At 34.2% G+C, this 9,871-nt stretch overlaps 1 pseudogene; it reads left to right on the top strand.

Moving 5' to 3' along the window:
* The first annotated feature begins 826 nt into the window (after positions 1–826).
* LOC136226729 (chorismate synthase, chloroplastic-like) lies at positions 827–9,455 on the top strand (annotated as a pseudogene).
* Positions 9,456–9,871: the final 416 nt, after the last annotated feature.

Raw genomic sequence — 9,871 nt, 5'->3', positions numbered from 1 at the left:
GAGAAGTACCGTCTCGATATTTCAGTTGAACCAATTTGGTCAAATAAAATAATTTATTGTTGCTGATCTTTGAGGTGTACCAATCCTCGAGCTTATTCCATAATGTTCGTGCATGAGTTTCGCCAGCAATATGATTATACACATTATCATCAACAAATTGTCGGGATAAAGCCGCAGACTTGCTCATGCTCAAAACCCCAGTCTCCATCTGTCTTGCCGTTGGGTTTATCTGTCCCGAACACCGGTAGATGCATTTTCGTTACATATAGGAGATCCTCCATTTTGCTTCTCCATATGTGGTAGTTTGAGACATTTAGACTGACCATTTTGCTTGTCAATTTTGCCTCCATATTGACTAGGCTCTGATACTAGTTGTTGGGAATAACATCGAAAAATATTCCGTAGAAAAAATATTGACGAGCAAACTTATCAATAAAAATGACACTGATAATTTAACGTAGTTCACCCTTACGGGCTACGTGTACGCCCAAGCTCAAGAGTAAATTCTTCCACTATAAAATAGTAGACGTACAAAGATGACGTTCTCTGTAAACTTTCTAGAGTTACAATTAAATAAAACCAAAATAGTAGCACTAAGATATTTCCAAAAAATACAAAAAAAAATTTATCAAACTATTTTGTCTCTCCCTAAAATAATTGGATTATCTTCTCAAATTTAATATTTCCTAATATGGAAACTCTCGAATGAAACTTAAATGCAGAAATATCTGCCTCACTTTTGCTTCCCACATGCTTCCCACGCTCAATTATTTTGAGACCATGTATCATTGCTTCCCACTCTCAATTATTTTGAGATTATGTCTCCTTGCTTCCCAACTGCAACCACCTCTGCCACTACAAACCTACAATTCGCTATCTTCCCATTTCTCCATTCCACGTCTTCTATGGCTGCTTCTTCTCTTGCATCCAACCCCTTCCTTGGGACTTCCAGACGCGATGCCTCCTCCTTATGCTCTTCGCTGTCCGATGTCCGAAACTTTTCAATCTCCACCATTCAGATCTCCTTCCGCTCTCGAGCCCCCAGAAAGCTCCGTAAGTAATTTTTTTTTTCCCGTTTGTGATGATCATTTTCTTTTGTATTATGCATTTTAATTCAGTTTGATTATAGTTTACTGCATTCGTATAGTTGGCGTTTTGTTAAATTTTTGCTCCAAGCAGTAACATTTTTTATTCATATTGATTTGATACCTAAATGAAGTTTTAAGAGCATTGGAAATATTGCTTCAGCCAATTGGTTGAAAATGAATGTTCAGTCTACTTTATTGACACCCTTCCTTTTCTTTTCTTTCCGTTTATAGTATTTTCTTTGGATAGAATTCTTTCCGTTTATAGTTAATCTAATTGGTCAATTGTACTTCAAGTTTTACTTTATTGATACCCTTCCTTTTCTTTTCTTTCCGTTTATACTGGTGAATTGTACCTCATATAGTTAAACCTCGATAAATGAATTTCGATAAAATAATAATTTTATTTATATAATAAAAATTTTCGGTCCCGATTTGGATCAATGGAGTAAAGTAATAACTCGCTAAGTTCATTAAGTAATAAAAATATTTAAATTCTTAAGAACCCAATAAAAATATAAATTAATAATTATTGAATTACATAAAAAAAAATATATATATACATATGGTAAAATCTCTATATAGAAATAACTTCTATTTTGTTATAAAAAACTCGGTCTCAACTTGGTAATAACTTTTATTACCAAACTTTATTTAGTAATAATCTTTTAATCAATCAACTAGAAGTTATTTTTTCTGAAAAAATACATATATAGTTGATTGTTTTTTCTTTCTACCTAAACCAAAATGAATACCATCCTTAACTTTTTGTAATGCAAACACAACTTCTGATATATTTTGTTAATGTTGTAGCAAGTAAATAAATATTGATTCTTAACGGATAAGGGTGCCCGTGAATTAAATAAGACGTGTATGGAATGCAAAACATATACCCGTTAGGGTAATGGGAAGAATACGAGTAATTAAAAAATAAACGGTTAATAATTTAGGATTGACACTACCCACGGATACACTACCTATTATATCTGAAGAAATTATATTGTACACCAGACATATAACTGTTAAAACACAAAATAAGACTTTCTGTCCAAAAAAAATTCAATAAAATATTGTGAGTTAATTAGGATAAGGGTTCCAAAATAATCTGCCTAAAATCATATATAAGTCATCATATATAAGTCATCTGTCTTGAGAAATTGCGGCCGGCCATCACTTCTCAGTTTGTTCTCCACTGCCGACGACCACTGTTGCTCCGTTTATTCTCCTCCGCCAGCGACCACCACTGCTCAGTTCATATAATTGGTCTGGACCTCAGTTGCAATTAGCAGCAACTTCAAAAGCTTCCTCTTCCACATTTCAAATCTCAACAACATATATCTTGCTTTCAATTATTTCAACGGCTCCTATATTTCCCGTGAGTTTGGTCGAATTTCAGGATTGATATATCTCAAACTGTCAAATACTCAGTTTTCCGGTCAGGTCCCATCCGAATTTCAGGAAGTTCTTGTGGACAATATATACTTGTCTTTTGTTGCAGTGATTTCATTCACAAAAAAATTCCCCAAAACAAATATTAGTACTAACAAAGCATCAATCTCACAGAATGTAAAGAACATTTTAATTTTAATTAATTTATGGTGGTGGTTCACATGAACTTCAATTAATTCATCGTGGAATTATTTGCAATTAAAACTTAAAGAAGTTCAGATCCAAATACTAGCTGTTGCTTTAGTCCTGTTGCAAGTTGTAGGTGATGAGTGGATTTCAGATCCAATTCTCCATTAATCAATTACCGATTCAGTCACCGGTAGTCAATCTTGCATCATTCTTCTTCCCATGGCCAAGGATATTCAGTTTTTACTTTTTCACCGGAAGTGGAAGAGAAAAAGAACGGAGCACAAAGGAGAAGGATGATCGGAGATGGTAGGAGGAGGATGAACAGAACACTGACAGTAGCCGACGGAAGAAAACAGAAATAGCAATGGCAGCCGGCTGCAGTCTTCTAAAAGAGATGGTTTATGTAGTTTTCTTATATTTGGGGAAGATAAGTTTTAGGTCGTCCTCATTTAAAACAAAAAAATTACTTAGTTCTATTTTTCTATACACATGCGTGGCATACGATATAATTTCTCTTATATCTGAGTATAACAGTTGCCATGCCAGCGTCCTTTTAGAACTATGTCGTGTCTTATGTATTTCTGTTGGAGCTGAATTTCTTTCTTATCTGTGAATCCTGTTTCTTGTTTTGTTTGAGTAGGAATATTTATCATGGACATTGATACAAAGTTCATAGTCCATAGATATTGAGCTTAATTTGGGTATTATGTAAACAGAGTTAGTTCGCGGTGGTATTTGAATAGCATCAGACTTCAGGTTTACTGAAATTGACAGAGTTTTGAAATTCCTTGTTTACTTTTTTGATGCTGCATGATAGAGATAAATGCAACTGGAAGTACATTTGGCCGCCACTTTCGTGTTACAACATTTGGAGAGGCTCATGGAGGTGGTGTTGGTTGTATAATTGATGGATGCCCTCCTCGCATCCCTCTCTCAGAAGCCGATTTGCAAGTAGATCTTGATAGGAGGTAATTTGTGCATTTTAAATCAAACTTTGGATCTCTGCATCTTAAGTTAATAGTGTTTGCTGCTCTCCTTATGTCTTTGCTATATCATAGTTAGTTCTGCTAGGAAATACCACATATCTGTTGTTTGTTTGTTTACTTATCATTAATAAATGCTAGTTATATTTAGTCTTATTTTATATTTCATCCATGCTATTCTCAAAGGAATAATGGTCAAGTTATGTAGGAGGCCATGTCAAATTCGAATTACCACTCCTAGGAAAGAGACTGATACGTGCAGAATACAGTCAGGTGTCTCTGAAGGTTAGTTTTTAAAACGTTTTCGAGTTATTTTTAGATTAGTTAAGTTAATCACAGCTCTTATTCTGTTGAGACACTGAGGCTGTGATAACTGCAGGATTGACTACTGGAACACCCATACATGTGTTTGTACCAAATACTGATCAGAAAGGAAAGGTGAGTTTCTGATGTTAGTTGCTTCTATGACTGTAATACAAGTCTTAAGATTGAAGAGTTTTTTGTTAAAACAATTTGATAACTTACGCCATTTCTTAAATTAATTTTTGAAGCATATGTTTAATAACATATGTCTTGCATATAAACTAATGAGTGGAATTATCTTTAACCATTTCAAATTGGTGTACATTAATTAGTTTAAGTACCTTTTTTTGTATGTAATTTTTTTTTCTTAAAGTTTTTCATTGTTCATAGTATTTTGAATTTTGAGCACTTTGTTGATCATTTATTTAGGGTAAAAGCTCTATTTCAGGTTATGATTTTAAGCCTTTATGTTTGAGGGGAACATTGGTGTGTATATCTATCATCATACTGTTTTTTAACATTGTTATTAGAAGAGTTTGGATATATCTCCAATATATATTCTCTAATATTTCCTGAGGTGCTTAGATAGGTTTTATTGTATGTAATGGGAATTTCAGGATTACAGTGACATGTCAGCAGCTTATAGGCCTTCTCATGCAGATGCTACTTATGACATGAAGTACGGTGTCAGATCAGTTCAGGTAATATCTTTAAAAGAGATCATATAAAATTGCTACCAGTATTAATTGGAAATATATGTTAATCATACCTAATTTATTAACTTTTATATAAAAATGAAGGGTGGTGGTAGATCCTCAGCAAGAGAGACAATTGGACGTGTTGCCCCAGGAGCTATTGCAAAGAAAATTCTTAAGCAATTTTCTGGTACCGAGGTATCATGTCCAGTCTTTGTTGTCATTTTCATTTCTGTTTCTCTCTGGGGTTGGATGCTGATCAATGAAAACACATACAAGAATAGGGTTTGTGCCCTTTAGGCGATTAGTCTGTGTCTTTTAGCTTGCTTCCATCTCCAATTTTATTCTTCGTGGTTATGCTTAACTTTGATTGAATATTGATATGCTGTCTTGTTTAACATTTGATTCCATTTCTTATTTAGTTTAAGTTAGCATTTTGTTTTTCTGTGGACGGTAAGAGAGGACAAAATAAGGTTGTTGCTAGGATAAGAAGTGTTTGCAATATGTCTTGAGATGCAGTAACTAATGATAAATAAACTATATTTGTATGCCACTTCTATAATTGTTGAAACCTCAATACTTCAATTCTGTACTTTTCCTGATCTAGGCTTCAGTTTAGTCAGTTATGTTCCACTGAGACTAGTTTTGTTTTTACTTTTGGTAGATGCTAAGAAATATAACCCACTTTCATATTTTTGCATGCTGTTCTGTGGTCCTTAAGAACTAAGAAGTATCAGCTATCTGTGGAGGCTGTAGGTTTTTCTATAATTCATAATCAACGACGATATAGCTGTGCTTCATAGCCCTCTGAAATAGAATACAGATTCATTATGAAGTTTAATTTGATTTGTGCATTTTATGATGAGATTATGCCATGCTCATAAAGTCTTCTTGTAAATTATTATCAATGGGACAACGGAACATGCATTTGAGTGGCTCCAAATGGGTGCCATGAGTCCATGAATTGTATCTATTTAATTTTATCGTCCACCTGAAAAATTATGAAATATGCTGCTAATGCTAAAACTTTTATGTGATTTTAATTCTGTCTTCTTGCCTTCAGATTCTTGCTTATGCCTCTCAAGTTCATAAGATTGTACTCCCAGAGGATCGGGTCGATTATGAGACTCTTTCACTTGATCAGGTACAACTGCCTTTTCTCATTGGTTCTTTAAATAGCTTCCATAAAATGAGCATTTTTTTTATAGAATTGCTGATCATGAGCAGCAGTCTCCCTTAGAGGTTGACCAATTTTCCATTGATTTTATACACTTTATGTTGCTTTATATTCAGTATGATTTATACTCCTGGTTCCTATATCTATTAATTTCACGGTGACCTGGATATCCAGTATGATTTATACTCTTGATTCCTATATTCATGGATTTCATTGCAGATCATCTCTTCCTAGTTCCTAGTAATGCCTCAAAATGAGATTAACTATATGATTGTTCCTGACATGTTATTTGAAAAGAGAGAGTAAAGTTCCCTCTTTCTGGATATTCTTTTCATTTTATTGATTCTTAATAGCCAGCCTACTATAGCATCCTAATTGAAACCTGATTTACATTGTAGCCGGGTATGAGATGTCATTGGAAATTGTCGAGTTTCATATGTTAGCCATAAATTACTTGATGTATCCAAAAGCTAACTCATGAAACTGAAGTTTGTTGGGATAAGTTGTGTTACCCCTAATGTTAGAAATCCTATTCAATTCACTGTTTTATGAGGAAAACATCTCTCAGCTCAACATTGATGGTGCTGATGGGAAAGGGCGCAATTGATTAGGGTTTATGATGCTCGGGGCAACATTGGAAAAAGATGACATCAAGGGGTAATTTGATATTCCCAAATAACCTTAGGAGAGGATTGTATCTTTCCATTTTCTTAATAATTTTGAAGTGCACATGCTGCCACTATAATTGATTTATTAAAAGGGAACATCTCTTTTGCTCTTAGAGTTATTTTACAATTTTAATTACTATCAAATACATTTCTATTAGTTAAAATTATAAACAGTAACTGGAAAATGTCAATATTTAAGATATTTATGAAGTCATGCATTTGTTTTGCCCTCCATGACAACTTCCGGGTATGCCCCATAAATATTGAGTTCTGTAATACTCTTAGGTGCCGTTTGGTAAGATGTAATGACCTTCATAATGGAATGCCTATTACATTGAAGGCTCATTACCATGTTTGGTTGCATGTTACAATTTCATTGTAATGGAATGAGAAAACCTTGAGTTAAATTTTATTGAACAAATCTTGTAATCTCCATTACATAGAAAAATGACTTGAATTCTCATTACATTGTCAATTTCTCATTTCTCAAATCTCACATCTTAATCTTACCTCCCATTCTTGTCAAAAACGTAAAAAGTAGAAAAACATGAAAATTGAAAAAAAAAAACGAAAATGCGAAAAATGAAAAACCGGAAAAATGAGAAAATAGAAAAACGGTGAAAATTGTTGAAAATGGAAATTAAAAGAAACAACAAAAATGTAAAAAAATATGATAAAGCGAAAAACTATATACTAATTTATTGATTTCGGTTAATCTAATTTTGTATTTGATTTCGATTCGATTTTTCACATTTTTTATGTTTTTCGTTGAGTTTAATTATGTAAATAAAATTTTATGATTGCATTTAATTAGGAACATATAAGTATTGTAATGGTTATTACATTACATCATAATTGTCAACCAAACATGGTAATAGAATGACTATTCCATTCCATTACATTACAACTTTGATTACATTACGACATTGATTACATTACATTGCATTACGGCATACCAAACAGACCCTTACAGTATGTAAATGACTTCAAATCCAGTGTTTTGGGTACTGAAGACTACTGGTAACCCTCCTGATAGTTTACATTTAATATATTGAAGGCTGTATCCTGAACAAAAAATATTGACCTGATTTTCTCCCCTGTTAATATGCATGGCTCTCCTCCTATATGTAGCCATTGACCTGACCATGCATTGAAAACTTAACAGGTTGAGAGCAATATGGTCAGGTGTCCAGACCCTGAATATGCTGAGAAGATGATTGCAGCAATTGATGCTGTCCGCACTACAGGGGATTCTGTTGGAGGTGTCGTCACATGCATTGTGAAGAATGCACCACGTGTAAGTTTAGCTCTGTCTCTCCCTTTAGTCTTCAATATTTTTGAATGCAAGTGTTAATGCACATTGTTTAATGGATAACATACTACAAGCATATTTACTTTGTTGATTGGCTCATGATTTCTCCCTCTCTAATAGTTGATGCACTATGAAGTAATTTATTAATTATAATACAGAAATTTTAGCACTGGGTTTTAAATTCTGTAATTGCTCGGCAGGGGCTTGGTTCACCAGTTTTTGACAAACTTGAAGCTGATCTGGCAAAAGCTATAATGTCCGTACCTGCAACAAAGGGCTTTGAATTGGGCAGTGGGTTTGCAGGTTAATAACTTGGTACTCTGGACTTTGAATTTGACAGTGGATTTGACTTTTTAAGTTTTAAAGTGAGGCTCAGTGGCTTGAATGATGGCTTGGAAAAACCTTATTCTAAATTCGAGATAATAAAAATCCTTGCAGGAACTTTTCTGACTGGTAGTGAACATAATGATGAATTTTACATTGATGAACATGGAAAAATCAAGACAAGGACAAATCGTTCTGGTGGCATACAATATCCAATGGTGAAACTATGTACATGAGAGTAGCTTTCAAGCCAACAGCTACTATCACAGTGCGTTATCTTTCTTTACTATGTGTAGGGTAGGGTGCATAGATGCAGGAATTAAATTTCTTACTAGCATAATTGTTTGGAAGAAAATCTTGTGATATTTGGTGTTATTGTTCTACGTAGTGATCTGAAGTATTAGTTAATGTTTTTTTTTTCTTTTTTTTGGGTCAGATATTGTTTCTCTTGAATCTCTGGAAGAATCAATACTTATGAGTCCGTTCTGTCTGTGCCTTTCTCATATAACTTGCTTGTGCAGAGGAAGCAACTTACAGTGACTAGAGATAAAAAGGAGATAGAACTAATTCTTCATGGTCCCCATGATCCATGTGTTGTCCCCAGAGGTATGTCCAATTACCATTTGCTCATTTGTATTTTACCTATTCTTGGAGCTGGTGGTGTTATCCTTCCCTCACCTGTTTTGGGAATCGAGTGGCCAGCTGAGGGGAAATTGTAATCCCATCTCTTCCCAATTAACAAAATTTGACAAATCCCTAGGCACTTAGACGATATTTATGATCATCACTAGTACATAATTTTAACAAACTAACCAATATTGGTTACATGTGTGTTGCTCTAAGAGTTCGTAATATCGGTTTTTGTTGATGCAGCGGTGCCAATAGTAGAAGCCATGGTAGCCCTGGTTCTCGTGGACCAGTTGATGGCACAATACGCACAGTGTTGCCTATTTCCATTCAATCCAGAACTACAAGAATCCTTCGAGTTACCAAGCGCTGAGAAGGTCAACATGTCTATTTAAAAGGTAGCAATGTGGCTGCAACATTGTTCATTAAGTTTTCTTTAAAAACTGTGTTATATTTGACGGTTTAGATGTTTCGGTAGTTGCGGGATTAGTAGTTCAAGGTGAGGCTTTTTCTTTTTTTGCTTTGTTTTAGCATCCAAGATTGTAGGGTCAATAGTTGTCTTCCCTGGGTTGCAAATATAAACAGATATGCGTTATTATTCATTAGTAAGTGGTCAAAGCACAAATCCTATGGACTTTTTTTTGTACTTGATATTTGGGCTGATGAATAAGGAGTTAGATTCTGCAATTTGTAATTTGTTGAAATGTCTTTCCTAGGTGTACTTAATCTGGCAACTAGTTTTGTTGCATATATTCAAACATAAAGACAAAGGTGGGGATAAGAAAAGATTGGATATTTTGGAATTTGGATACCGATTACCCTTAAAATATGGCATTTTTCTTGCAATATAACATGATTGCTGTAGATAAATTTTTTGTTGTATTTATCTTTTGGTGAATAGGAAGGCAAAGCCCAAAAACAAAACTAACACAAAGTCATTCTTCTCTTTGTGGCCTGTCCAGCATGATCCTCGTCGAGAAGATCCTGAAAGTTTATAAGAGGCACATTACACACGTGATAATCCAAAGAATACTTTCTTGCGAAATTTGCCATCCTGTCTGACACCTGATTCCTTTCATGATATGTGTGAGAAAATTAACATCCCAATCCCTGATTAAT

Source organism: Euphorbia lathyris, chromosome 4, assembly GCF_963576675.1.
Source record: "Euphorbia lathyris chromosome 4, ddEupLath1.1, whole genome shotgun sequence".
Lineage (NCBI taxonomy): Eukaryota > Viridiplantae > Streptophyta > Magnoliopsida > Malpighiales > Euphorbiaceae > Euphorbia > Euphorbia lathyris.
The sequence above is the reverse complement of the archived record's forward strand: the minus strand, read 5'-3'. Positions and strand labels throughout refer to the sequence as shown.